Source organism: Rhea americana, unplaced genomic scaffold, assembly GCF_003343005.1.
Source record: "Rhea americana isolate MKP2758 unplaced genomic scaffold, rheAme1 scaffold_80, whole genome shotgun sequence".
In the NCBI taxonomy this organism is placed as follows: Eukaryota; Metazoa; Chordata; class Aves; order Rheiformes; family Rheidae; genus Rhea; species Rhea americana.
The window spans coordinates 1,351,183-1,378,908 of record NW_028186979.1 but is presented as its reverse complement, the minus strand read 5'-3'; positions in this window follow the sequence as shown (position 1 = coordinate 1,378,908).

Below are 27,726 nucleotides of genomic sequence, written 5' to 3'. Positions count from 1 at the left end.
CTGTGCAAAGAGGAGCCTTGCTGTTATCAGAATATGTATCACAGAACCACAGAATTGCTTAGGTTGGAAGGCACCTCTGGATATCCTCTAGTCCAATCCACTGCTCAMAGYAGGGTCTRCTACAGTGGGCTGCCCAGGACCATGTYCAGTCAGGTTTTGAATATCTCCAAGGRTGGAGACTCCACAAGCTCTACTTATTCCAATGACTGGCCACCTTCCCCGGAAAAAAAAACAAAATTCTTTCTTTCGCTTAAGTGGAATTTCCTGTAGTTCCATTCGTGCCAGTTGTCTCCTGTCTTGTTACTAGATACCACTGAGAAGCATTTGCCTCCACCTTCTATAAATAACTGATGAGTGAAGTRTAAGTGTTGATAAGATCTCCTCAGAGCCTTCTCCTCTCCAGGATGAAAAATCCCAGACCTCTCAGCCTCTCCCCATATGAGAGATGCTCCAGTCCCTTCATCATCCTTGTGGCCTCTTGCTGGACTTGCTCCAGTATGTCCATGTCCTTGTACCAGCAAGCCCAGTACTGGACTCACCAGTGCTGAGTAGGAAGAAAGGAACACATCCCTCAACCTGCTGGCAACACTCTTCCTAATGCAACACAGAATGCTGAGCACCRCTGGTTGCTCACAATCAACCTGCTGCGCATCAGGATCCTCAGGGCCTTTTCTGCAAAGCTACTTTCCAGCTGATTTGCACCCAGCCTGTATTGGTGCCTGGTTCATTCATCTCTAGATGCAGGACTTTGCATTTCCTTTTGCTGAACTTCACATCAGCCCATTTCTTCAGCCTGTCAAAGTTCATATAAATGGTAATACTTCTATCTGGTATACTTGGACAGATATTTGGATATATACTTAGATATATATTTTTTAGGAAAGCAAAGAATGTATGATAGCTGATACAACTTCACTTCATGTGCAAGGAATTTGTAATCTAAGTGGACAAAACACGAAGATAGAAAGTGAGTTATCCTTAATATAGAGATCAACTGAAGAACAGAATTTAAATAATTATCTTATAGTTGCAAAGTAAATCTGTGGCAAATAAGCTAATTAATATCCCCTAGTCTACTAAATTAAACAGAAGGCAATTTCTACATCCAAAGAACCTCAAACCTAGCATGCAGGTAAAGTCATGCAATGTGCAGCAGTGGAAAATGTAGTGAAGTAGATTACTATAACATATAATCTAGATAAAAYGACCAAAACCAAAAAGCATTGTCAGTTCTCTGGTAAAAATGGCAAATCAACTAATTCGCCAACCTTGAATGTACTTTCTAAAGTCCAGCATTTAAATATCCAAAACAAAGCCAAAAATTAAACCCTAAAATTTTCATCTAATTTCCTTAATTTCTGTGATCAACAGATCCCACACTTACAAAGTCTGCTCTTTCATGTCTGCAGCTGACTTGATACATTGACCTACAGTTCAGGTTCCATGCAGCTTGTCCACTACTGTTTAAAAACTGTTCAAGGCAAAATTGGTTGGATATCTTCAGATATTTTAAACCAACACTTGCAAAATCTCTGTTTACTCGATGTATCCAAAGCATAATATTAGATATATTACAAATATATGTACACATTACATATAGATATTACTGTGTACTACAGCACTTACATAACACTGGAAAATATTCATGTCATCTAAATTCTGTATGCAAAGCATGTGCATTCAATATTATTCAAATTACAGCACAACTTTTCAGACATTAGCTATGGCTCACATGTATTTAGAGAGGTAATAGAAAAAAAGGATTATTTATTCCATGTCTCTAATCTTTCAACTACTATAAAAGAATGAGTATCTTTTTAAAAGCTTAATCTCCTATATCACAAATAGTTTTTCTTATATATATATATGTCCTGTATATACATCATTCAGGAGCACAATTCTCATTAAAATTTCCCTCTTTTAAGTTAATACATGYGCTAACAGCACAGGCACTTATATTGTATTTTAAATATACAAATTCTTATCAGAATGCTGAAACCAAATACCCAGTTTTGCTAGTCTTGCCCAGAGCTTGTATACACATCTGTTTTTGTGCACCCACATATATCAAGGTAAATGCTTTTTTTCTTTCTTCCATACATCAGAGAATTTCTTCTTATATGTATGAAAAAACTCCTCACAGAAGCATGCAATATGCTCTTTAAACACACACCTGCAACTTTAAAGAAAAGCTGAATTGTACTATGGACCGCTGCTTGTAAAAGTGATGAGGACCTTGTTTGCCATAATCTTTAACACCAAAAGGCTGCAGTTAACATGCTCATCAAGCTTTGGTCTGCTCTTGCCAGCTAAAACTCAGAGACACTCCAGCCTCTTTGTCCCTTACCTCAGTTAGGTTTAGCATTATCYGGGGGCATTTCCATCCCTTATTAAAAAAGCAAAACACCCCACAGAAGYGTCACGGATGTGAACTTTGCAGCTGAGGGCTATCTTCTGGGGCATCACCCCCGCCTCGGGGCAAGGCTGCCATCTCCTGCCACCCAGCCTTACACCTCCAGGAAGCCCGACACTGGGACACGCAGCAAATTAGAAGAGCGCGTTGCTCTCAAATGGGGAAACAGTCTGCAGGCCACAAGGCAGATGTCACCTTGTTCGGGAGGCATCTCAGTCACAATCAGCACAATTCTCTCATGCTGCAGTTTACAAGCCAGGAAGTCAGTCAAATCATGTCAGGTACACGAAAACACACTAGGTGACTRCACATAAGCTAAAACAGAAGAAGAAGGCTAAGAAAAAACAAAAAACAATTAAAASAAGCAACAGCAGGATGAACATGGGATGTATTTCTGGACATCCTCTCTCCTATGCAGAGCCRCCTACAGTTACAGAAATGCATCCCACCAGCAGATCYCCACACAGAAGAGGGGTAGGACACAGAGGAGTTAGAAAGGGCMGATAATTCATGTCACTGCCTTCTCTGGCCAATCAGCATAATTAATCTAGCTCTGCAACCGGCCCTAATGAAGATAAGGTACCAAAAATCCTGCTTGCTGCAGCAAATAGGGGCCAGGAAATGAAGCCAACAGTAATCTGAATCAGAGCACATTGCCATCCAAAAGTATTTAATTATTGCTCAGCAGAAGCCACCAGAACCTTTTGAAGGTGTCAGTAGCCACAGCAAGAGTAGGACACCCAGAAGCTTGAAGATCCTGGATTTATAAAAATGTTTTGCAGTAGATAGTGAAACTTATATTAACCGGGAGGGGAAAAAAATCCCATTCTGTGCTGAAATATGTCTCTGTCTTATTACAATCTTTATCTCCACGAATAGAGTTCTCCAGTAGGCAGAATCCTCGTTTCTAATCTGCCTGAGTCAGTGACTCAGTCTGTGACCTTGGGCTAATCACTTGACCTTCCTGCGAATCAGTCAAGCCAGCTGGAAAATCGGGTGAAAACATCACCTCGCCGAAAATCAGATTCTGCACCTGAGATGAGTTTTTCTTCAGGGAAAAAAAAAGCTACTGCAGAGAAGAAAATAAATTATTATTTATCCTGAACTCTGGGTTAGAAGGCCAAACCAATAATTTGCAGTGTTCACTCTGTAATGATATGATACTTGCCCCATAAATACCATGACACTGTGTAAGGCTGTCCATATAAATAAATTGTCTGCAGTTACTTTGTAAGCTAAGTTTATTCATACATATTCCAGTTTTTTAAAAGTACTGTGCTGTCAGTTTTTTCAGTATTTAAAAAAATCAGTGTTCCCAATGGTTGAGAGAGAGCCTTGTAGAAGGAAGGAGAAAAGCTGAAGCTCAGTGAAGCTTACATAATTCAAAACAAGGTTCCAGACACATCCCAGTGAGGTTTGAATGGGAACATAATTTTTTTCKTTTACAAATTCATTGAAACCAGAAATATTTTTAATTCCTCAAAAAATCCTTTAGTGCACTTATTAAACACTTCAAAATAATATGTAATGGATGCAAAATTTTCTACTCTTCAGTTACTATCAATTGTTGATCTTTCTGATGGAGGATTTTGACCCCTTCTGTTCCAAACGGCCCTGGAAGTTTACTATTTAAACTTGTGAATGMAAAATCTAATGTCCTCTCATTTTATTATGCATACCTTGTCTGAGATGTCATAGATAAGTAGAAGGGTACAAAAAAACCCAGCCATAGAAAGCAAATAATGTTACRTATACCTATAGCAGACTGAAAAATGGGCTCATCCACGTGACAAAGTTGAATATTACTTTTCTTCCTTTATCTATCAAATTTCCCTTTATTTCTCACTAATAAGTAAAAATATTGAAATTTTCTGCAAAGAAACGAAATTGTTTAGAAAATAGTAACCTAAAAATAGTAATATCCTCAAAACAGAAAGACTGATTTTTATGTCATGAGTCTGAAATGAAAAGTCTCATTTCAAGTCATCTTTAATTTCCGACACTATGTTTTTTTGAATTAAATGCATTTCCAGTCCCTTCATGCCTGTATGGGTACAGACTCTTGACCAGATAATATTTCTCATAAACAAAATGCAGTTAAGTCACTCAGACCTATAATGGAAACATGWAGTTTGTCCTGGGGCAAAAATATTGTTTAGAAAAAAAAAACAAAWTTTTTTCCTGCTGAATAAATGCTCAGGGTTTTCAATTTACCCTAGATATATGTAATATTTGAAACAAAAACGTATCAGTGTTTTAGAAGTCAATCCACTGCACCTGACAGAAATACCTTCGGGAGAATTCGACTTACATCAGATACTGAAATTGGTGGCCTAAATTCCACCTAGATTAACCTGAGTCAAACATTGGTAATTCATCTAGTTAACATCTCTGAAAACCTGGAATTAACGGGAAACAGTAAGTAAACAAATTCAGATGTGATTCAAGGTGATCTTAGGAATATGTTCATCCATTCCATTCATTCTAGTATTAGTTTAGATCAGAAATAGTGTAGTGAAGGTTTCCGAGCAGATATCCTTATATTCCTGGCCAAGCAATACTGGAGTTCTTCAGAGCTCCTGAAGTTCCCTTATGCTCTTGTTCAAGAGTAATATTCTGCTTTCCCTGAAGTTAGTGTACCCAGAAACTATGGTATGAGAAAGTTCATATACAAGAGGGAAAAAARGAGAAAAAAAAGATGCTCAGGTTCTCGTCTCATACAAACTGCACAGGACTGGACTGAAGGGGTGAACATTCAACAGACTCTCAACTAGTTTGCTTTACAGTTTTAATATTACTCATTCCAGATGTAGTATGCTGAACTAATATGTAATTCAAAGTATTGGCCACCGTTACTGAGATTTATTGACCATAATGGTTTAATATTTACAAAGGCTTTGGCTCCCTCAATAATAATTTCTTACTTTCAACAAATAAATCTCTATGTTAGTCTCCTAGCAAGTCAATATCTAGTTATTATACACAGATAAAATAGTTTGAATTACATATATTTCTACTACCTTCACTTGCCATCTAAGCAGTTGAGTCTGCCATGATTATATTAAGTGAAAAAGCTATATTCCTTAAATGTTCTTTTTAATAATACAGAAAACTGTTCTAAGTAGTTTTATTTACTTTTGTATTGAAAGCAACATAATTCAATTTCTACTTAAAGGGGAATATGCTTCATTAAATGGAAGAGGTTACTTTAATATTTTAAAGAGCTGATTTTCATTACAAAGTAGAAATTATTTACAACTTGCCTTGCCCTCTACGTGATATAACAGAGCTGTATTTAACACTGAGAAGCAAAAATTCTTTAATTTGCTAACTCTAGTTCAGCAACTGAATACTGAGTCTTACCAGAAAAGTTGATTTTGTACTTGTAAAACCACTGCATATTATTTTCCCCCTTTCCTATACATTAAGAAACAGTGATCACATCTCRATTAACCTTTCTGTAATTTTATTCCACCTCTCAGACATATTCACAGGAGCMTAATAAATAGAAAATGTAACTTTGACCCCAAGTGACCAAAACCAATTCCAATCACTTAGATGCCTCAAGGTATCTAACAGCCACCATATGTGTGACCTTTAAGAATTGAAATGCTCTGTGGGTTTTCTTACTAGTGGCAGCTCTCCTAAAATACACACACACTTCTGTGTGTGTGGCGGTGAGTTGCACACCCCGCTCATGCTCGCTGTTGTGATTTTAGGGAAAAAAAATTAAAAATTGTGGCTTATCCATATAAAAGAGAAATCTATAACCGAAGTGCTTCTTCAGACCACAACTGTGAGTAGTGCCTCTAGAAGTCACTGCTGGGAACCCTATGGTCCAGCGTGCTCACTACACTGTTTTTTGTCCTTCTCCTTTTACACATTTCAGCTCAGGAGGTGCTCTCCTTTGGCCCTGACCTGGCCTTAGGAGAGGCGTGCTATTTCCTTGCACTGCATTTTGGCTTCTTACACTGCTCCATGCATGTAAGATGTCTATTCCCTGGCCAGGCTGTGCCCCAAGGCACTGATGTCACTAGAAGACCCATGATTATCTCATTCCTGACCCTCTCTTCCAGGTGCTATATTTAGAGAGGGAAGTAGCCTCTAGACTGTGGGCTGTCTAGCATACATTATACATGCGGCTTGGTATTTCTTACTAGGAAATTCACTAGGCTTGGTTTAAAAAATTTTTAAAAAGAGCTTAGTGAATATATTCATAACTAATTCTCAATCTGACACGTTTAGCTTCTTGTGCTTAGGGAACATGACAGCAATCATGATTACTGAAAACATATCATTTGATATAATTATTTTAGAGAATACTTTAGAAAAGTTCTTCTTAAGTATTTGATATTCCATATCAATAGTTGCTATTTGCAAGTTGTGTTGATTCGCGCTATGCTTCAGCAAGACGTTTAAGCACATACATATCTTCAGGTAGGCAAGTTATCTCATTATATTGAACTGGAAGTTCACATGTGTTTAAATGTAGTTTGTGGAATCAGGCACCTAGTTAGATATGGCTGTTCAGATAGTCAAGTAGTTTGAGGAACTCCTGGTAAAAATAAACTGCAATGAAATAGTGAAATCAGTGTAATTAGTCCTGCCATAATACAGCAGAAAGAAGTTTAGTCTCCAAGTAATAGACAGAAGAACATCTCAGTGCATTCTCAGTGTTCTGCTAAAATAAAATATTGAAAATTAAATAGTTTTTCATTCTTCAAAACATAGGTCATGGAGCTGACTTTATTGAGATCAGCCTTCCTTGAGGTTTTTTTATTGTAAAAACACAGCACAGAGATAGGATGGACATGTTCCACCCAACTTTCACCACAAATGACTCTGTCACTATCAGTAAAATGGCTGGAGAGGATCAGCTCCTGATGAATACCAATTGAACCTGAACACAAGCAAGATGTGAATTATGTTGATGACAGAAGAAAACAGTCTGAGAATCCGCAGCCCTATGTACAATCCTTTTCAGTGGAAAATACACATCTTAAAATTGTCAAGTCAGTCTACACTCTAGAATTGTTCCTCAGTTTCTCATTGAWGATAAAGTCCCTGAGAGCACCATCCCTGAGCATTTTCTCTACACTCTCTATTCCTCACACCACCAAGCAGTGACCTAGTGTTTGTTGCTCAAGTTTTATCATCTTTTGGTTGAACTAGAGCAAAGCTGTATACCTGGGCTTACAGTCTTCAGTGCTTCACAGATTCCCATCAGTGCAGAATCAGCAGTTTGTCTTCCAGGCCACAAGCACTGTGAACAAACCACAGCTCCTGCCCCTGCCCACCCAAAGAAACAAGTGCAGTGCCACAGTCCTCACTGTCAAGATCTCATTTGGCTGTACCCAGGGGACCAAAGCACAGATTAAAGCACTGTGAGAAAGACAACACATAATCATCCGGTTCCTCTGGTGCTAAGAAATCTTCTGTATTGAAAAGTGTATCAGTGCAGACATCTGTGAGCTTGGCCTAATATTGCAGAATGGTCTCCCAGGGAAATTAAGGACCATCAAATACTGCACAACCTTCCCTTCAAAATGCAAGCTGTGCTCTGCCGCCTCGCCTGCGCTATTGCTCCTCTGTGCATCCTTCAAGGTAAACCATGCTACGCTGCTCGTTTCCCCAAAGGGGACGACAAGAGGGCAAACACAAGAYAGATGTTAGTTCTGCTGCTTAATTCAGTACACAGACACATCGAGCATGTGGTTTAAGAACCTAAACAAGYGCTACAGACTACCGAGTTACTAATGAGTCTGATTTCATGACACCTTAGGAAAGCTGGTTTGAGAAGTACCCSACAGAATAATAATATATCTCTTATCCATGCCTTTCACTCAGTGACTCAAAAAGTCCAGGAAATAAAGTAAATGGAAGTGAGATAACAGAAGTTTCATACTCTCCATACCAATTTAAAAGCTATTGAGAGGTTCATGCATTTTTAGATTATGTCAGGGCATCATTTGTCTTTGTTTGGCACCAATTCTCCAGTAAGCTTGTCTTTTCACCATATAAATGGGTCTGATGCTGTATTAGCACAAGGGACTAAACAGAAGCAGCCATGTAGTACTAYCCATGCATTTAAAAGCACAACCTATTTCAGCTGATGTCAAAGGAGCTTTCCCACTATTAAAGCTGAAACAGGATTTGACCATAACAGATAGCTATATTCCACATGCTATGAGTAAAAATAAATCTAGAGAAATGCCATTCTCAGTGGATTTGCTCTGAATTTACACTGCTGTCTCTGAAAGCAGAATTTAGTTCTGCTTATCCTCAGTTTTTAGTTTATTTGTAGTAATAAAAAGCATAGTTAAAGGAATCTTTCATAACTAGTACCACTGAAATAAAGGTGCATTTCAAATATTTAAATGTTTTCAAATACAGGCTTTTTTCTCTGAATTTATTGTGATAGGATTTGTTTCCTGCTGTAGGAGATGTAATAACAATTAAACAATTGACAATTAAATCACCTGCAGGTGATCCTGTAGAAATGGAAACTTTTTTTTTTTCCTTGTTTCTTCTTCTGGACCTCTGTTTCTGCTAATCATACTGAAAAAAAAATGAAGTATGTATAAGACCTTCTCTACACAGATTGTCTCTAAAATATCGATGTTGGATCCAGCTTTTGAATTTAAGGTCTATTTTCTTTTAATGCAARTACAAAAATCTCAGTAACGTTAAATCTGAGTTCTGCACCTGTCTAAATGGAAAAGTAGTGTTTTTTGTGATTTAGTATAAAACAAGGCCCAGCACAGTTATAAAGAGCTAGAAACATCATTAAAAAATTCTAATATAAAAGGCCAAAATCATGATTTTTGTATTGCAGTTTTCATCAATAAAATTTATGTCTGAACTTATTGAAAAGCTTATTCCCTTCAGCCAACCAGTGTCAGCATTATTAACAGTAATGTTTATATGGGATAGACTTACTGCAGTGACAAATTATCTCATTTACGGTAGTGTCCAGAAGTTCCCTTGTTATAAAAGTTACAAATTATGCCAATTATTCATCACCTGCTTATAATACCTTCTTGACATACAATATAAATTTGTTCATAAAAAAAAYACAGTTCCGTCCTCTACCCCTCCCTCTTTCGCTGAGGAGATGGCATGACTGTGGGTGATGGTTATGGRTCCTGGGTTTTTACAGCATCAAAGTGTTCATACTGGAGGTAAGGCAAGAAATTAGAGCTGCATCTGGGAAAGCTATAAAATCTGCATATTAATATCTTCACATGGAATAGATCCATTCTGAGGAATGCAGCTTTCCAAAGTGGCCTGGACCCTGATACTCCAGCTCCCAGCAGAGTTTTGGACTTACTTTGGAAAATGAATATATACCACTGATTAGTGTACATTTCTCACTTCATTTCCCTGAAACAGTGCAGCGGTTTTGCTGTATGACCCTGACAGTTAGAATACCTCTCCCAAACAAATCACATCTCTCCAGCAGCTCCTGTGGGCTGAGTGGGATCCAGGGAGCTGAGTTTGCGAGCAGACATCACTGCCTCCGCTTGTATCACAGTGTCTTCCGCAAGGATAGAAAGGATTAGTCACTGCCGTGATTTTGGGGCATACTCTGACATTTTGTAAATCTGCAAGGCAGCACCAAAAGACAAAGAGCTATAATAATTCTGCTCTTCTTACAGTGATGATATGTTCACAGAAATCTAGCACAGGAGTTATGGAACAAAATAAAAGAATAGGGGCAGCCGCGCATCACTCCACTGTGCATAACCAGGCATTTGGCTCAGGCCCAGTCTCCTGTCCACTACCTAACCTCAGCAGTTCAGTTAACTGCCGTGATAAACCACATAGCATATAACCCTAATCTTTTTCACATAACCTGCGAATAAACAGCAGCAAAAATTCACTGCTATTAAATCAGGATTTTGGGTCCAGATATGGATCACTGCCTTTTTTTTAGTTATTTTGCATATTTTCCTCTGTGATGGCCACTGCTCCTGCTAAATGGTGTAGGGCTTACCCAGAGATTTTACTTCCAGGCCTAAAAAGTTTCTGCATTGCTGTACTCTAGCTGCCTTGCCGGCAACTGTGATTTGCATGTTTTGAAGATGGTCTGTGAAAATATTTCCCAATTCAAGAAGATACCAGTTTCTGGATACCATTCTGGGTACTTCTCTAAGAGTAAAACAAAACATGTGATGCACATGTTTTACAGATATGATATCTAACTACAAAGAATGTAACATAAAAATCRAAACACAAAGCAACATGCATTTTTTAAAAAGCACTCAAGGTGAAATGGTAGGGCCTGAAACATAAGCCGGGGAGTAATATTAAGCAACTGAAAGGTCCTATGGAATGATCACATATTGAGAGATCTTGAAAAAAGTATCCCTTCAAAAAAAATCAGACCATAACTCTCTGAAGCTACTCCATGATGCCAGTTCTGCACATGGTGACGTGGAAGGATAACATGAATGAGCTACCTCTCTGGGACATCTAGGAACAAAGCAATGAATAAACCTCTGCTGTCCTTAGCCAGAGTCATCTGATTTCAACACACGACAATGCTCCTTTGTCACTTCTCCTTCACAAGTAGCATGAGTTCTGTCACATGTAAATGTAATGATGCAGAAAAAAAGCCTATCAATGCAAAACCAATATGTTTAAATTTTGTGTTAAACATTACTTTTTATTATTATTTTTGTATTTGGTTTTATTTGACTATTATGAATTATTAAAATAAACTTTGCACAAACTGATTTATAAAAATGACATTTCAGAAGAAAAGTCAGTATTTTACGGTCTGATCCAGTATCACTGAGGATACTGGCAAATCATCCTTTGATGTCAGTGATGCAGCATCAGACCTCTGGTGAGTAACAAAAAGAAAAAAGCTACCTATTAAATATGATGTACTGCAGAGTAATTACATGTTCTTGTAAATGATCCAATAATTACACCAAGTAACTCCAAAAATAGTTGCACTTGCAGTTTCAGATCCCACGATAAAACTCTGCTTCAAAAGCTAGAAGTAATCAAGAATATATCCCTTACTTACATAACATTGTGATCGTGTTGTCTTTACTCTTGCAGTATATATTTATGTTGTCACTAGAACTGAGGAGATGCTAAAAGCAAATTTCCAGGACTATTTCCTCATAATTCATTAAAATATATTCTACCATGTTAATGATCCTTTCTATGTTGTATCTTACGTACTTATCTACATAAATAATAATTCTTAATGCAAGTAGAGCTTTAACTACTAGCCATTGCCACAGCTTATTTCACTCTTAAATGAATATKTTCCATTGTGAATAACAGATTTGTGTTCTAGTGCTGGGTTTTAATTTCTGAATTCTGAGAAAAAATAAATAAATTTAAATAAATTTATTACTTAAATACGTTAATAATGAAAATAAAATTAGACCATTTAGTGACTGAAATACTTGAGATAATTAACTATGAAAATGAGTTGTTTACAAGAAACATAAAGGCTGAATTTCTACTACTACATTTTCTTAGCCTCCAACATACAATGACCACATCCGAACTGCTTTTTGGAGTAGTTTCCAAACCTGTGCCTGGGGTGCATCTGGAGAATGCTAGCTGACTCATGCCAAAACTATTTGAATAATTTAACCATTTAACCACTGAACCATTTGAATAATTTMACAATTTAAATGATAAAGTTGCAGTAGCTGGACCCACGCTCTGGCAGTGTTTAATTTACCAGAACAGCCACAGACTTAAGGTTCACAAACATGCATTCACAGAAGATGACCATGAAACCCTATCATGAATTACCATAACCTCCTTGGTAAGTATCAAATGCATTTTAAAATAGRTAAAAGTGTAGAATGAATGTGCTAACACTTTACAAACCAAAAAAGATATTAAAAGGAAGATACAAGAGAACTCCCATTAGACTTTCACACACAAAACCATATCAGCCACTCCATACGTAGGAGAGAGGATGATGCCCTAAGAGATCTGAATTATAGATGGCCTAAACATTGCTTTGTTGGCTGAYTGGAAGTTACAGCCACAGTTATAAGCCAGTTATAAGAAGAGTATCAATTGCCATGGATTTAGAATCTGATACCGACTGTGATTTCCCAAATTATGTTAAAAAAGAGGAAACCAGAAGAAAAGTACTCGTTGCCCTGTCAAGCAGCTATCATTTCTTCCTTCCTTTACTCTTGAATGGAAACATATAGCGATCAGACGCCTTTAATTTCCAGAATAGAAGTTATCTCGGTTGCACTTCATTCCAGCATGAGAAGATCAGTGAATTGAAAGGACAAGATCTTGCTTTGTGTGGATGTATTAACAATGAAAATTCCTGCGGAGCACGAAAGGACACCGAACATGCCATGCAAGGGGCCACTGCTGATTACTGGATGATCATCACATCCAGTAGCATGTGCATCATGACCCACTTACAGCTGAGCTATACACAACTCAAAAGATAAATCCTTGTCACCTTCTGAACATCCCAGAAGACAACTGCTCAGGGCTACAGCACACACACACCTTACTAATGACACACACACAAAAAAAGAACCCTCTGTGAGAACTCCTGTGGCAAATGACAGGAAAACAAGAAGCCCCTGAAATGTCATGACTTGTAACCATGTACAATGCACAATGTATGAGTACTGTACAATCTTCCAGAAATTCTCCTGCTGAATCATACTGTACAGTTTCTAGATGGCCTACAATAAACCAAATGGCTGTTGGATGCAAGGAATTCTTGACAGAAACACCGACATATTTCCAGCAGCAACAACGTCAAAATCCACATCAATATAGAGAAGGAGTTAAACATTTTGCCTGGTGGGCAGTACTAGCATACAATCCTAGAAGAATTGCTCTTGTCAGAGATTTTTTTTTTCTATGGGTCAAATAATGGCAGGTAGTCAGTCGCTGATTTTTTTCTATTTGAGTAATATCTGGTTTTGATCCCTTGTTTCTCAAACTAAAGCTGGCTGTTCAAAACTGTATCAAAGATATTCACAGGATAAAATACATCTCTGCCCACTGTGAGATCAAATCATCTTTGCAGAAAGTCTTCAGCTTTACTCTGTGACCTTTAAAAGGTTAGCTTAAACCTTCAGTTCACGAGTCATCTTCAGCCTTGTGAACAGAGAATCACAATCTGCAGTAAAATTCAACTAGCTCTTTAGATCCTCCCCTTACTCATTTAGTCCACTTGTTAACAAGTGCCGCAAACTGAGTCCATCCTAAGGTTAATCTGCTAAGACTTGGGGGAAAAGGCTGAGGTCCATTATTCTCATCATCATTTCCAGTTCCTTCATTATTTCTCCTTCTATATTGACTTCCTGAAACTACAGGAAAAAAAAAAAAAAAAAAAAAAAAAGTAGTTCAATAAAAAGTTTGCCAGGAGGAGGAGGACTTTGGCAGGCATAACAGAGTTGGAGGCTTGTATCTCTGTAATCTGTACTGTATCCATGCAGCTGTATTGAATGCTATCCCTTGTATACACAAGACTCGGTCTCAAACTTTTTGATAAACTATATTTTGAGGAGCAACAGTAAGTAGCATGGACCTGCTGCAGAGATATCAACTTTGTTCATGGTTAACCATAACCTTTAAAGTTGATTCAAATCTTTGAAGGTCTGGCAATATGAATAAACTAAAAAGCACAGATACACAGATTTTAAGAAAAGTTTGATATATCATCAGTAGAAAAAGTGTATGAGTGACAATGATATGATGAATTAAAAGCTGATTGTTTGATGTAAAGCAAATGAAGAAATGAGAAGATAACAGACTCATAATGGACAGACAGACTTTATGGATAGGATTAGTCTCATTTTACTCCAGGCATTCGTATCTCAGCTAGTCACTTGATGGAGGTAAGTCTTTCTTTGGAGTCTGATTCATGTGACACAACTTAGACAYCTACTTTAGGATACATAAATCCACAGTCAGATGTGTTCCTTCCTCTCCACTGATAATGAAGGCAGCCTATGGTGTCTGGGCATCTAACCTGGCTTTCAGCTGATTAAATGTAGGTAGTTAACTCAGAAGGTTCTTACCTTATACATCTATGTAGTAAGTACTACAAAAGTATCTCAAAGAGCTGATAAGATACCCAATGTCTTAGAAATTATTCTCCTCCAGGAATTAACACAATTTACCTTCTATATTTCAAATTAAACTTTAAAAGAAAAAGATTTTTTAAAAAGAAAAAGTTTTTTCCTCAGATYTAAGACCTCCTGGCAATGACTTCTTAACTGAATGCTCCTACCTTTAAAATTTTGTTCATTTACTTCACACTGTACTGATGTCTTCAGTGGTTTAGTTTATCAAGTACTCAATTTACCAGCAACATAAAAATATTTCTTCTTTATTATCCAGAAGTCTTTCTCAGCACCACAGAAAATATCAGGGGTATGGGGCAGGTAACACTACTGCGTCTCTATGTAAAACATTACTGCATTTTGATGTTTATTAAAGAATGTAATGAGGAATTAAACCATCCAATTGCTTCTCCATTTATTTCATGTCTTTCTCAATTTTTTATGTCATCATATAACTCAAGAGTTTTTTAACTTACATGCAGAAATTCTGTGTTACACTTTTTGCAAAAAAATCAAAATATTTCCAGTAATTTCAGTAGCCCTTTCAGAAGTCTGAGCATTTTGGTGTATTTTACACCACAACTTATAGTGTCTGAGGTTCAGATGTGTATAAAACTTCAGATCATGAGTCTATTTTTTTCCAGGAAAAAGTTTTTCAAATGAGAAGAGGATTGGAAGGAATAAATAGTCCAGAAGAGAATATGAAGGTATACAAACAGGTGAGGATTAGCTGAATGGTCTGCTCCTTATACATTCATCTGAATGGTCTGTTCCTTTTTACATTCATGTATTTATTTTYTTTGTCTCCAGAAGAACTGTCGTACCTCCAGCTGACTAGTCACTCACTAGTAAAGAATAAACTAATTTATCAATCTATGAAAGGTTACTATACTAGCAAATAATCAAAAAAAAAAAAACTAATTGGAAGATGAAATTAATTGAAAAAGCCCACCAGTTTTTATATGGACATTTTTTATTTTGCTTTTTTCACAACTCATTGATATTCTCACTAGGTACATTTATTCAAATACAGTTGGCAATGATTCCACCTCTGAACAATGTTTTACATTATTGGTAATGTACACTGCAATGGTGGCAATATATGAGTTGATATTATTTTTATGATGTCTTCAATAGGTTACCTTATGCATTGGCATCAATATGGAAATCAAAAGCAGCAAAGTAATTTTGATCGACTCCTTTACATGAATGTCATGCTGCACTTAAGCAGAGGAACATTAATGTCAGTGCCAAAGCCACACTGGAGATAACATCAATACTGATGTTTCTGCGAGCCTTGCTTCTTATTTGTTTTGTAAATGGCATGTTCAGAAAAAATAAAGTACTATTTACAGTGAAGCAATAATGACTAAAAAGAAAATAATAATGATGTGAGGGTAAGTAACACAACTGTAACCATGGTAACACTGCAGAGTGAATAATTCACAGCAAATAACATACTTGATGAAGTTAGCTTCCTTTTTCTGCAGCGGAATGGCAGCAAGCAGATTGCAATTTTCTCTTCAAATGTACTTCTTATGCAGAAGTACCTGGCATATATACGAATATTTCACACGTGAGTGTCAGTATCTTAAAATTAAGTTGCTTTGGTAGCTGTGGCTGGAGACTGAAGTCTGACTGTATTTTTTATGCTGCCTGATCAGATAAGCATCTGTTCTCAGAAATTTAATCCAAATCTCATTAAAGTCAACTTACCTATTATCTTTAGTTTAAATTGGATCAATAAGGAGGAGAGTTTGAATGTCTCTGTGCTTGTGATAAATGATTTTTGCCTGAGGAATTGAATAACCAGACACAGAACTATGGGTTCCTCATTCAAGAAAGAATTTTTTTTTTTCTGTATATAAACAAGAAAGATATAGTATGATTCTTTGGCACAGTCAGGAAATATCTTTTCAGTATGCCTCCAGAGCCAAAAGCTAAATGTAGAGTGGATTGGGAATAGCCTGATCAGAAATCCTCTGGCTGCAGTCAGTCCAGCATACATGCTACAGGCACATCAGCTCCTGTAGCCAACAGCACACTAGGAGCAGCAAGGTTACCATCACATTCAACTCCACAGCCCAGGCAGGAGCTCATTTACAGCTAGTGGAGGGATTTTCAGCACTAGGTCACTGCAAAGTCCTCATTCCCATCTGCGTATTAGCTAGAAGCCTTGAACATGCTGCCAGCACATTATCCTCTCCTCTTTTGTCTGCCTTTCTGGCAGCCCTCGTGGCCTGCATACAATCTTCAACTAAGTCACAGTAAGGCCAGCTTGGAGGAACAAGCTACTGTCCATGAAAGGATGGATGCAGTTTTACCCTGACTTCTCCATCTGTGGTTTTTTGCACTTCCTTCTTTTTTTCCTTCCCCACCCTCCCATGCCGCCACTCTCCTTGTCTCACAGGCTGTGCTGGGAGCAGGGAAAGGGATTGTACCTTACTGGAGACCTCTGGGAGAATCTCTCYTGGCACTTCCCTCCAGCACAAGCCAAAGCCTTTAAAGATACAATTTGACCACAGTAAAAAAGTAATTTGGCACAGGATAAGATTTTGTACAATTCCTTTAGCAATCACAGATAAGCTATTTTCCAATGCGGCATAGAGAGATCCTCACAAGCATCTAGGCTGTTTTATTTCACTATTAATGATAAAGGTTGCTTGTTACGATAATAAAAATACTGGAATATATTTGTCAACACACATATTTCATCTCTAGGATGCTACTGATTTGGTGAAATCACATTTTGCTTAGGTGACCATCTTGACTCAAAGACACACTGACAGAAAAGCAGTAGCTTAAACGCAGGAAAATTTCAACAATTTGGAGGGGTTTGGGGATTGCTGGGTTTCTTGTTTGCTTATTTGTTTTTAATTTTCATGAATGAATAGGTKTTTTCCTCCCCTAAAAGCGGTTTTAAGCTTTAACTGAAAAACATTTTCAGTTGGCTATTGAATAAGCCAGCATTTAATTCCAAATTCTTATTTATGTCCTATAGCCTTATGAATCATTCYGCATGTTTATTTTTAAGTATAATCTAATTTAAAGATATAAATATAATCTAAATCTCCACTATAGTTTTCATAGAGCAAATCATTTTGGCCGTGGTTAATACCTGCATGACACCTTGAGAGACAAAGACAATGAACCTACAAATAAAAGACTAAAACTACAGCTGCAGATACATAATCACCGTTGCTAACTCTTTTAGTTTACTCTAGTAAGCACAGCTTACTATTTTTCTTACTTCRTCACAGGATTAACAATATTGGAAGAAATGTAGAATTCAAAAAGTCCCTGCTCACCACCCAAATGCTTCCCACTTATAAAAGGATTAGTTGCAAATCTCGTGAAAGGTTATATAATGGAACAGCGAAAGTCAGTGGTAATAAACCTATGCAAATTCCAGGCACAAGTGCACATTCATAAAAATAGATAGATGACATAAACTTAAAAAAAATCCAGAATCTTAAAACATTTAAAATAGAGATGAAGCTAATCCGGAATATAAACCTTTTATTGCAGACTAAATGTTTTGTTAACTTTCACTGGAGATGGCCTGCATGTGTCATTCYTGATTTTGCTAATAAGAGATCTGGCCTTTGCAAATACATGATCCTAATTCCATTCCACACCCTCTTTCTGCCAACATATTTGCATTTTCAATTGGAAATCTGCCTTTAATTTTAGAAGCCAATGATACAAACTTGAAAGATGGAGAGCAATTAAGAGGATGGAAGTCCACTGTAGATGCAGCAACTACAGAGAAATACAGAACTACAGATGAAAAAAAAACAAAATATTCAGACTAACTGAACAAAATGAATAACATAGTATAAAAATGCAGTAAGAGATTGGTTCAGGAGTAGGTCAATGGTAAAGATCTTGTCCAAGCTAGATGTTCACTAAAGCTAGTCCAAATTTTTTTTTATGCCTGTGTATTTTCACAGCATGTTGGAGAAAGTAYAAAGTTTTGTTAAAAAATCTCCATTTTTGTGAAAATATTTTTGTCTTCTACTTCATCCCAAGTASTGGAGGATCTAATAAGATTACAGAACTCCAAACACAGTTCTCTTTCAGTTTCACAATCTTCTTCTCTCATAACTGAAATGACAGAAGGGTGATTCTTGTGGTTTTTATACTTAAGCGCTTTCTGGTCGTTTGTCTCCCCGCTGCTCAGACTGTGGGAAGTTCACATTACCATAAAAAGCAAGTATTTGCAATTTGCCCTGAGGACTTCCAGCTTAGACCACGGCAGATCCATCAGCAAAAGTGTGTTTTGTTTGCACTATATCAATAGCAGCATTTCCCCTAAAAATTCAGCTGACTCAGCCTAAATTCTTCTTGGAGAAGTGCGTGGCCTGGAGCACGCCAAAGAGAAGAGATGTGCCTCACCCACGGGAACACCATAACCTCAGGAAGGAGCTCAGCTACCAGCCAAAGCACTGCWAAGCTCCATTCAGGGCACCGACCCTGTAAGGCTGGTAAGGGACAGACCAGCCTTCGCAGCCCAGCGCTAGGCCGGACTGCAGAGGAGTTCCAAGGGCTGTTAGTCCCATTCCTCATTTTGCAGGGATACTACCTTTGAGCTCRCAAGTCTGCAACCATGCTGATCAGCAAACTCCTGCATCAACCCAGAGCYCAAATAAAGCTCTGATGGATGAAGGCAACCAACTGGGCTAAACAAGTCATAGCACTGGAGTCTGGGGTTGAGACAGAAGCGGTGTTTCTAGCCTGTTTGTGGCTCTGCTTTTAACTAAACTACCTCCATAAGGCACTTTGTAAAATTTTTGCATTGACCACTGAATGTCAACAGATAGATTTAATTTAACCAACATTTTAGATTTTCAATTYATTTTTATACAGAGACAGTTTGTTTACTGGTTTTGTTAGTGACTAAGCTCTTGGCTAGCTTAAGGAAAGACTGTAAAAAATTGATTGACCTAAATTCCTTGCAAGATAGATTTTTCATTCTTCTCTTTTTGTATATGCATAAGGCATCAGAGAATTTTTYATTTGGCAGGCTGAATAGTTATTTATAATTAAATTTAATTTACTGCAAATATATATTATGCTTTCTGTTGCTTCGTCATGTGAAATTAACTGAGTCCCCCACTGTGACAGAATCTTCTTTTCTCAGGATGGCTTGGATTTCTGGTAACTAGGCAGCTAATTTCTTAGAGGTAATGCTTAGATTGAAGAAAAGCTTACCAGAATATTCCTTCCTGTTTTCAAATACTGCACAAAAGTACATTCSTTTCTTTTGCACGTGGGAGCTATATTAACTAGTTTTCATAGTAAGCAACTCCAGTTCTYAGGTGTCATCAGTACCAGCACTGCTACTTCATTTTTATCTTCTTTTACAATAACGATAATGCTGAAGCTCACAAACACGGATTTACATTAGACATCAAATGAAAGCCCCCAGTGAGAGGATTAACATATCAGGACAGTTGGCTGATGCATTTCAAGCAGCCTCTGAATTATATATGGCCCCCAGTGCCCTTATCATTAGGAAAAAATGCACTTACAGTTCATTGAAGAGGACAGGATAAGTGAAATAGGACAGCTCCACTGGCTGATTGGTAGAAGGGTGTTATGCAGCTGGATGAAATGGATTGTTGATGACATTCTGTTTTAAAGTTCAATAAATTCATTCCTAGAGCATAGACTGGTGTTACAAAATAATGGATTGTTCAGCTAGTGGACTGTCATGGTTGTATTTAATATGGTAGACGCCTTTCTAAGATGGTCAATAGTCATAGATTTATATAAAAAGGGAAAATAGCCTTTCACTTAATGGGAAATACTTTGTCTATGCAGTATTTTAAAACAACTGCAAACTCCCCTACCCTGAATAGATTGCTGAAGGCGCAGTTTACTTGTCCTCTTACAGAAGCAGAGGAAATTTAGATCAATTAAAGCAAGACAAAAGGCAGAGTATTTAAGGGAATCATCAAGAAATTTAAAATTCAACATTCAACTGTTTGGGGTCCAGTCATGTTTCCAAACATAAGGTGAATTTCTTATTTCTTTATTCGATTAGAAACACAAACTTTCTGTTCCAAATGAAAAATATATACATACTTATYCTTCTAATCTCACTCAACCTATAGTACTTATTCTTTTCATATGGAGTAAGTTTCCTGAGAACTTACAAGATAAAGTCATTCTAAGGTCACTACTTTAACTTAYTAAAAGTATTCTTATGAAACGAAGCATTTGAAATCCAGGAAATTCTGTATAATTTCACACAAAAGACATCCAAACATGCACTCTGAAGAAACAGACTGAAGTTATTCTGGCAGTTCTGAATTCTGAAGGAGAAAATTAAGCTAAAAATCTAAGAAAAATTCTAAAAAAAGAGAATTATTTTTTCACAGTGTAGCTATAAGGAAGAATGAARATTGACTGAATGTCTGCACATCTGAATGTCTTTAATTTTGAATGTTCTGGATCTTATCAAGACTGGCTTGTAGATGATTACAACATCCTTGTAAGATTGCTAGCCCAAGATTACTGACACTCATTTTCAACTTTAACATCAGCCTTTGCGTAGAGGTAAAGTTTGTAAAGAAGAAATAATGTATTTTCTTAGACAAACTGGTACAGCTATAAAAACAAACACACAAAAATCCAGAGAGCTCTTAGTAACACCAGACTGTCATCATGACTTCTGTGTACAAAAACGTACTTTTTCTTTCCAGCTAAGTCACTTGGTCTATTAAAAACTATTAAAACTTAGTAAATCTTATCTTCCTATACTCTTAAACAAGAATTGCCACAGTAATATGATTACTATATATTATTTTTCTCTTGAAAGAAAACAATTGCATTTATGACAATCAATGAACTTCAAAGAAAGACATATCCAGCAAATACAAAACACATTCAACATAAATAAATACTCAGTATTTTGCTAACATAGCCACCACCAGGGCTTCTGCTGATGAAACTGGGGCAATAAAAATGCAGTAATAGTCTTACTGTTGATAGTCAAAGAAGCTAACCCTTACCTATGTCCTTGCACAAGACACAGAGCCCAACCAGAACTCTATTTCCACCTGTATGTGTTGTTGTATATTCTAGAAATRACATGAGCAACACTAGCAAAATTCATATGCTATGAATAAGAACAACAGATTTTGATCTGAATATACTTCTCCTATATTTGTCCACAGGTGGAGAACTAAGGATTATTTTACTGTAGTATTTTTCCTTCTTGTTTCCTTCCTCTTTCTCTTCCATTAAGGGAGTGAATAGATAGAGAAAATGAAGAACTGATCAGTAGCTCCAACAGTTTACATCAAAGATCTTCAATCAATCATTAATCAGGATGATGGCAAGGAAAAATCAAGGCAGTGCTACCAAGGCTATTTTTCTCTAATGGTTCAAGGGGTCCAYTTTTGTTTCAAAAAGATGTTCTGCTTATTGCTCAGAGAGGTTGTGCCTTCTTTGTGTTGCTGCTGCAAAAAAGGTGGGAAATAAATGAAGCTCCAAACTGAACCCAAGGCCTTCAAATGTCTCCTCTGGCTACTACAGTAGCTTTATTTTCTGATTCTTCAGCATGTTAAATTCATGTTATTCGCTGTTAATACTGGAAAAAGGGGAAGAACTTGGGATTGTCTGACTCCCTAGGCAAAAGAAGCAATTATATCTGGCATCAGAGTGGTGAAACAGCCACGATTTGACTGCCTACTTCTCCTGTGCCGCAGTCCTGGGTAGCCTGGCACACTTCTGCTGCTGCGAATACTGATAGGACAACATAGCCTCAGCTACTGCTAAGGATGGAGGGCAAGCTGTTCCACTGAACCACAACAGCAGCACTACTCATCTTTGTCCTTGCCTCTAGCAGCAGGAACACATATCCTCCACTGCACTTCTCCTGCATCTCCTTCCAACTTTGTCGTTTGTCCCTTCCCATGAGAGTAGCAACCAAGCCCTAGTCTCCTGCAGCACTTCATCCTTGGGGTAGCAAAATCCTTGGGGTAGTTTGCTCTATGAGAAGCCCTGAGCTAGAAAAACTCTGCTTCTCCTGCTTAATTCYATCTATCAGTGTGATGCCCACAATTCAGTAGCCCAGTGCTGACTGAAGTCCTCTAATTATTCTGTTCTGATTCCATTGCTGCTTTTTTCCATAACCTTGCCTTTCTAGACCGCATTTGTTCTTCATTCACGAAATGCCAGGCGATACACTCTGCTTTTAAAAGAGACCATCTTTTTCCAGTTCACCTTTCTGCAGCTCCCCTGGACCCCCACAGGGTGCATGTGGCCAGCATGCCATTGCACTGACTTCAGGCAAACGTCTCCAAAGCAAGTCTGCTTTTTCTCTCCCTTGAAGCATATCCAGTTGTGAGACAAAAGCCAAAATCATAAATATGTTAACATATGTTATCCCAACAAAATGTTGTCTTTTCTCTAACTGGTTTACGGAGGCTGACAGYCTCTACCTCTCAGGCTGATTCTCACAATCTCTCTCCCTAATTTAAGCCTGTATTTGCATACTCCTAATAAACTGTGCTCAAGTACCCAAGCTTCTTGCCTATGGCATAGACATGGGTAGTGAGGCAAGATGTTGGTAACAAAAAAACCCAAGAGCTTGAAATTACCCAGTTTAGTTCATCTGTACCTTATCCACTCTAGTTTAAGAATTTCTCATAAAATGTTGGTTATAATGTCTCAAGATTGGATGCATAATTCTGTCTATCTGAATGTCTGGTGCTTAAATTAAAAGCACATAGGGATTTGGAAGARTGTGATCTGCACATAACCCTTGAGGTTCAAAGCAGCCATTAACTTGTATCCCTACACATTACATTTTATAGATACAGTATATACATAAAATATGCATATGCATTATTATTAACTAAAACTATAAAAGCTGATGAAAACTCCTCCAAAGAGTTTACATTAATATTTTAGCATATGGCTAACACCTGTAAAGAAACCGAGGATGCACAGTCACAATTGGCCGTAAAATATAATTTCAAGAARTCACCAAGCTAATCTTCTGTTTAAATGAATCTCAGCTCATTACAGCCAGAATTAATAAAGCAAACAATACTTATGATGGATTTAAAATAAAAATAAAACTGGCAGGTAAGCAAACTCCAGCTCACCCCCACTTAGTTAGTTTGAAAACTCTATTGCAGAATTTAAAGGCTCTTGATTGAATGGATGGAAGGGTAAGTGTATTTCTGATCACTGCAAGATAAAATGGAGGGTGCAGATACCATTGGTGTATGCTGGTTTTCTTAAAATATGCATACATACTTACGATTGAGGCTGCAGTTCTACAAATAGGATACTGTTTTCAGGCATGTAACTCCAGAATAAAAAGCCATAGCTGCATGACACRAAGTGCTGAACAGACAGAATTTTAACCTGCCAAATTCAAGATTATCCCCAAAAAAGCTGAATGGTTCACTTAAGTTCAGAAGGCATTTCACTAGGTTGTTAATCTTGTGTTCTCATCTGTTCTGATTGAATTACCCTCAAATGATCTGCAGTCCCACCTTCCTTTTTTTCTTCCCCCCYGCCCCAAATCTGCTTTTCTGCTTTGCAGGTAATACACCTTTATACCTCCTTGCCCTCAAAAGCTGTCTTTTCCATTCACATGTGCAGGACCTCTCTTTACTTTCTGTAACACCTCTTTGATTCCAAAAAGCTTGACTCAACCACTCTCATCAATAAGTGAAAGCTAGATCTAGATCCAGAGGCAGATAGGAGATGTCCACACTGAAATTCATGTCCTTAATGGTCATGTTCTGCAGATCTCCCTCACTGCAGTCATATCTAGACCATAGTGAAAGTACTGATCTGCTCAGATTCTGGAACAAAAATGTCTATATGAAGAACCATTGCTGGTACTTCACAAACAATCATACCTACAATGCCACACAAATACGTCACAGGTCTGGAAAGCRTAAGGTCTTGGCATAGGAGGCTAAGAATAACTCTGGACACTAAGGGTATGCCTATATGAAACAGGACCGGGGACATGCTCAGTCATTCTTCCCGGTCATCCATATGGTTTTATGCTAGCACATCCCCTGACACACTTTTTGCCCATTTCTCCTGATGAGGCCTCTGGTAAAAAAGCACAAACCAGCAACTRTTCCCCAAAAGCAACATGAGTAAGAACATTCTGCTTTTCAGGGGGCAAGAGAATTTAGTTCTATAGCTGCTAGCCATGCTGTGTCACCTGCCCTCAAGGCCAGGTAGTTGGCCTCAATTCRGTTTATTTATGAGGAGGGGTGCTAGGACATGTTGTTGCTACATCCAGCGATCAAGAAAAAAAACAAACAGTTTTACTACTAGGATGAGCTAAAAATGCTGCAGAAATACTCCTTCAAACTATTCTACTCATCAATTTCCAGTATAATTAAGGGAATACATGTAATCTCAGACTGAGCTTTTCAGAGCTGACTGGACATTTGCATGCCACATTTCTACAGAAATAAAAGGAATCTGAATCTCCTTGCTGCCCTCAGTGGGCAAGAATTACATGGTTTCTTTCAGACAGTCACAGCGCTAACATTTTAATAATGCTTCTAAAAGCCCTTAGGGAACAAACTCCAAATATCAAGCTTCTTATGTTGAAARGGCATGTACTGAGTATCTTGACTTTGGAAGAAGATACTATATATCCCTCAGAATAATTAATTAATTAACTGTCACATTGCTCTAAGTTTCATTGGTTTAAGTTAGTTCAAATTTTTGGTCCTTATTTATCTATTTTAAAATCAAGTTAGATTGGATAACTTGATCTCCTGCAAAAACAAGCCTATACGCCTTCTCTGGTGATCTCTGCATAAAACTCGTAATTTCTGTTTGAGCACATCTTCCATGGGTGTCTTCTATAGATACAACCAGTTAGGCTTTAAGCTTTTTAAGTGATGATGAGTTCAAACCATCTCTTGGGAATCTGGTCCAACTAGTAATTACCAGTTTTTCCAAGCAGTAATTATATCCTCTGTATGGAAATTTCCTTTGCTTTTCATCTGAATAAGCTGCAGTGAGCTCCCAGCTACTGTGCTTTTACCAAAAAGGCATCTATGGCCTTAAGAGGGGAAGTGGTAATTTATTAGGCATTGAATTGTACTTGTATTTCCTTGGAGAACTGTGTTTAGTTTTTCAATATTATGTTGCATAGAGCAGTGACACTTTCTCCTAAATGGTATCTGATATTCCTTGCAGTCTCTCAAGATGTCTTTAGAACTCTAATTTCCATGTATTCTTTTAGCTGTATTATCACATAGCTCCCATAAGACAACATAATGCTATTTGTACTTGGACTTTCACTACCACTGCAGATCAAAATGCTTTTCAACCCAGAACCAAATGTAATACAGATTTAGCATCGTGAGAAACACTGTATCAATTATGAATCATTAAAATACATATACCTCTCATTTATTCATTCAAACTCTACAATTTGCCTGCTATTACTATTTATCACCAACTGATGAATTTTTCATCATCTCAAAAGAATGCTTCCAATAATTTTGATTGTCTTCAAGATCATACATATTGTTAAGAACTAAATACTCAGCTAAGCCATGTTTCATTTCAAGCAATTTGCTCTAAGGGATATTTTAGTTTAGCTCAGTTTTGCTATTACAGAAGTTCAACAATATTTTGCCCAATATGCTAAGAGATTGCTGTTTTGTATTACAATTAGGCAATGAGCACATTACATGAGAGATTATTCTCTCCTATTTACAGTAAATAGCTACAAGTTACAAGAAAATAGAAGCTCTATTCATGAATGATTAACATGCTGTTGCTTCTCAAGGTTTTGTTTTATTCAAGTAGAGATTTGTGTCCAGAATATTAAAGACATTCTAACTTGCTGTATGCAACCAAAACAAACTGCACGCAWTAGAGGTTTCTTTTGCCTCAGTCTTAACCAGGATATAAATCCCCCCTCTTTTACCTGGAGGTCAGATAGAGTAAATCAATGTCATTCCAAGAGCCATGGTACAGTAGGCTGAGAATCAGTTTTGGTAGACATGAACATCCACAGATTCTCTTTCAGATTCCAATCCATAATTGTATCTGTATCGTGTATCTTCTATATCAGAAGTTAACAATCGTGAGATATGGACTGGAATCCTGGCCAGGAAATGTGTTAATCTATAATTGTTACTGTTCAAAACTTATCATGTGACAAACGATTTTCACTCTTTGGTACCTAGGAATCACTGCATTTCCCTATAATTAGAGGAGGAAGTAACTGTGATGATTGTCTTGTGATTGCTTGCTACCTGAGGGCAAACTGACGTTTAAAATGTGATTAACAGAAAGGTCTAAAACAGATAAAGGTGTTGTAAATTAGAAAACTTTATTTGTYGAGGAGTTTCACACAAGAAATTCACAGAAGTCATGCTTCAAGACAAAGTGAAAGAGATTTTGAAAGAKATCTTGCAAACTGTTCATCTGTAAGAACGATGGACGATAGGTCTTTTTTCAAGAACTTGGAAAGAAAATCAGAGTATTMACATTTGATAACTTGGCTGTCCCCCTAAATCTGTTATTCATTARTCTGTCCATAAATGATATAATTGTTTATCAAATTAGCACACATTATGTCTTTTWTTATTATTATTATTATGTGTGCAAAGGGCTGAACTACTTTGTTCAAAAAAAAAGAAACTGTGTGATAGCTAGTGACAGCCACACCACCTTGTCTCAGGATCTCTTAGTGCTCAGCTACCTTTTGAGAGAGAAGCTTGCAGAGGACCCTGAAAGCAGAGAAAAGAAGGAATTCTGAAATTCTTTGCTCATGACTCTGCACAAGCCAGTCTTCCACTTTGTTTCTCAGTCTAACAACACATAACAATGACTCAACACGGCAAAAAACTGCATGTGCTACTACATATTTATTAATTTGAAAAGTAAAGTTGAAAAGGCTGACAAGCTTTATTCATAAACAATCTCATTAAAATATTTGGATTACACTGATCTGATACCTCATTAGGCTCTTGGAATCAAGTAMCCAAGGGAAGGAACAAGTTAAGGATCTTGCTTTCCTTAGGAAGCTTGAAATTTTTTTATATAAAATGTAACACAACTGGCCCTAAATTCAGTATTGCAACTCTCAGGCATTATTACATAGTTACCTTTGCCTAGCTCCTATCTTCACTCGGTGTGTTTTCTGAGTCTCTAATATTTAACTGGTGCTGTGCAGGGAAAGGGAAAGCAGAGTTAGCATTCAGT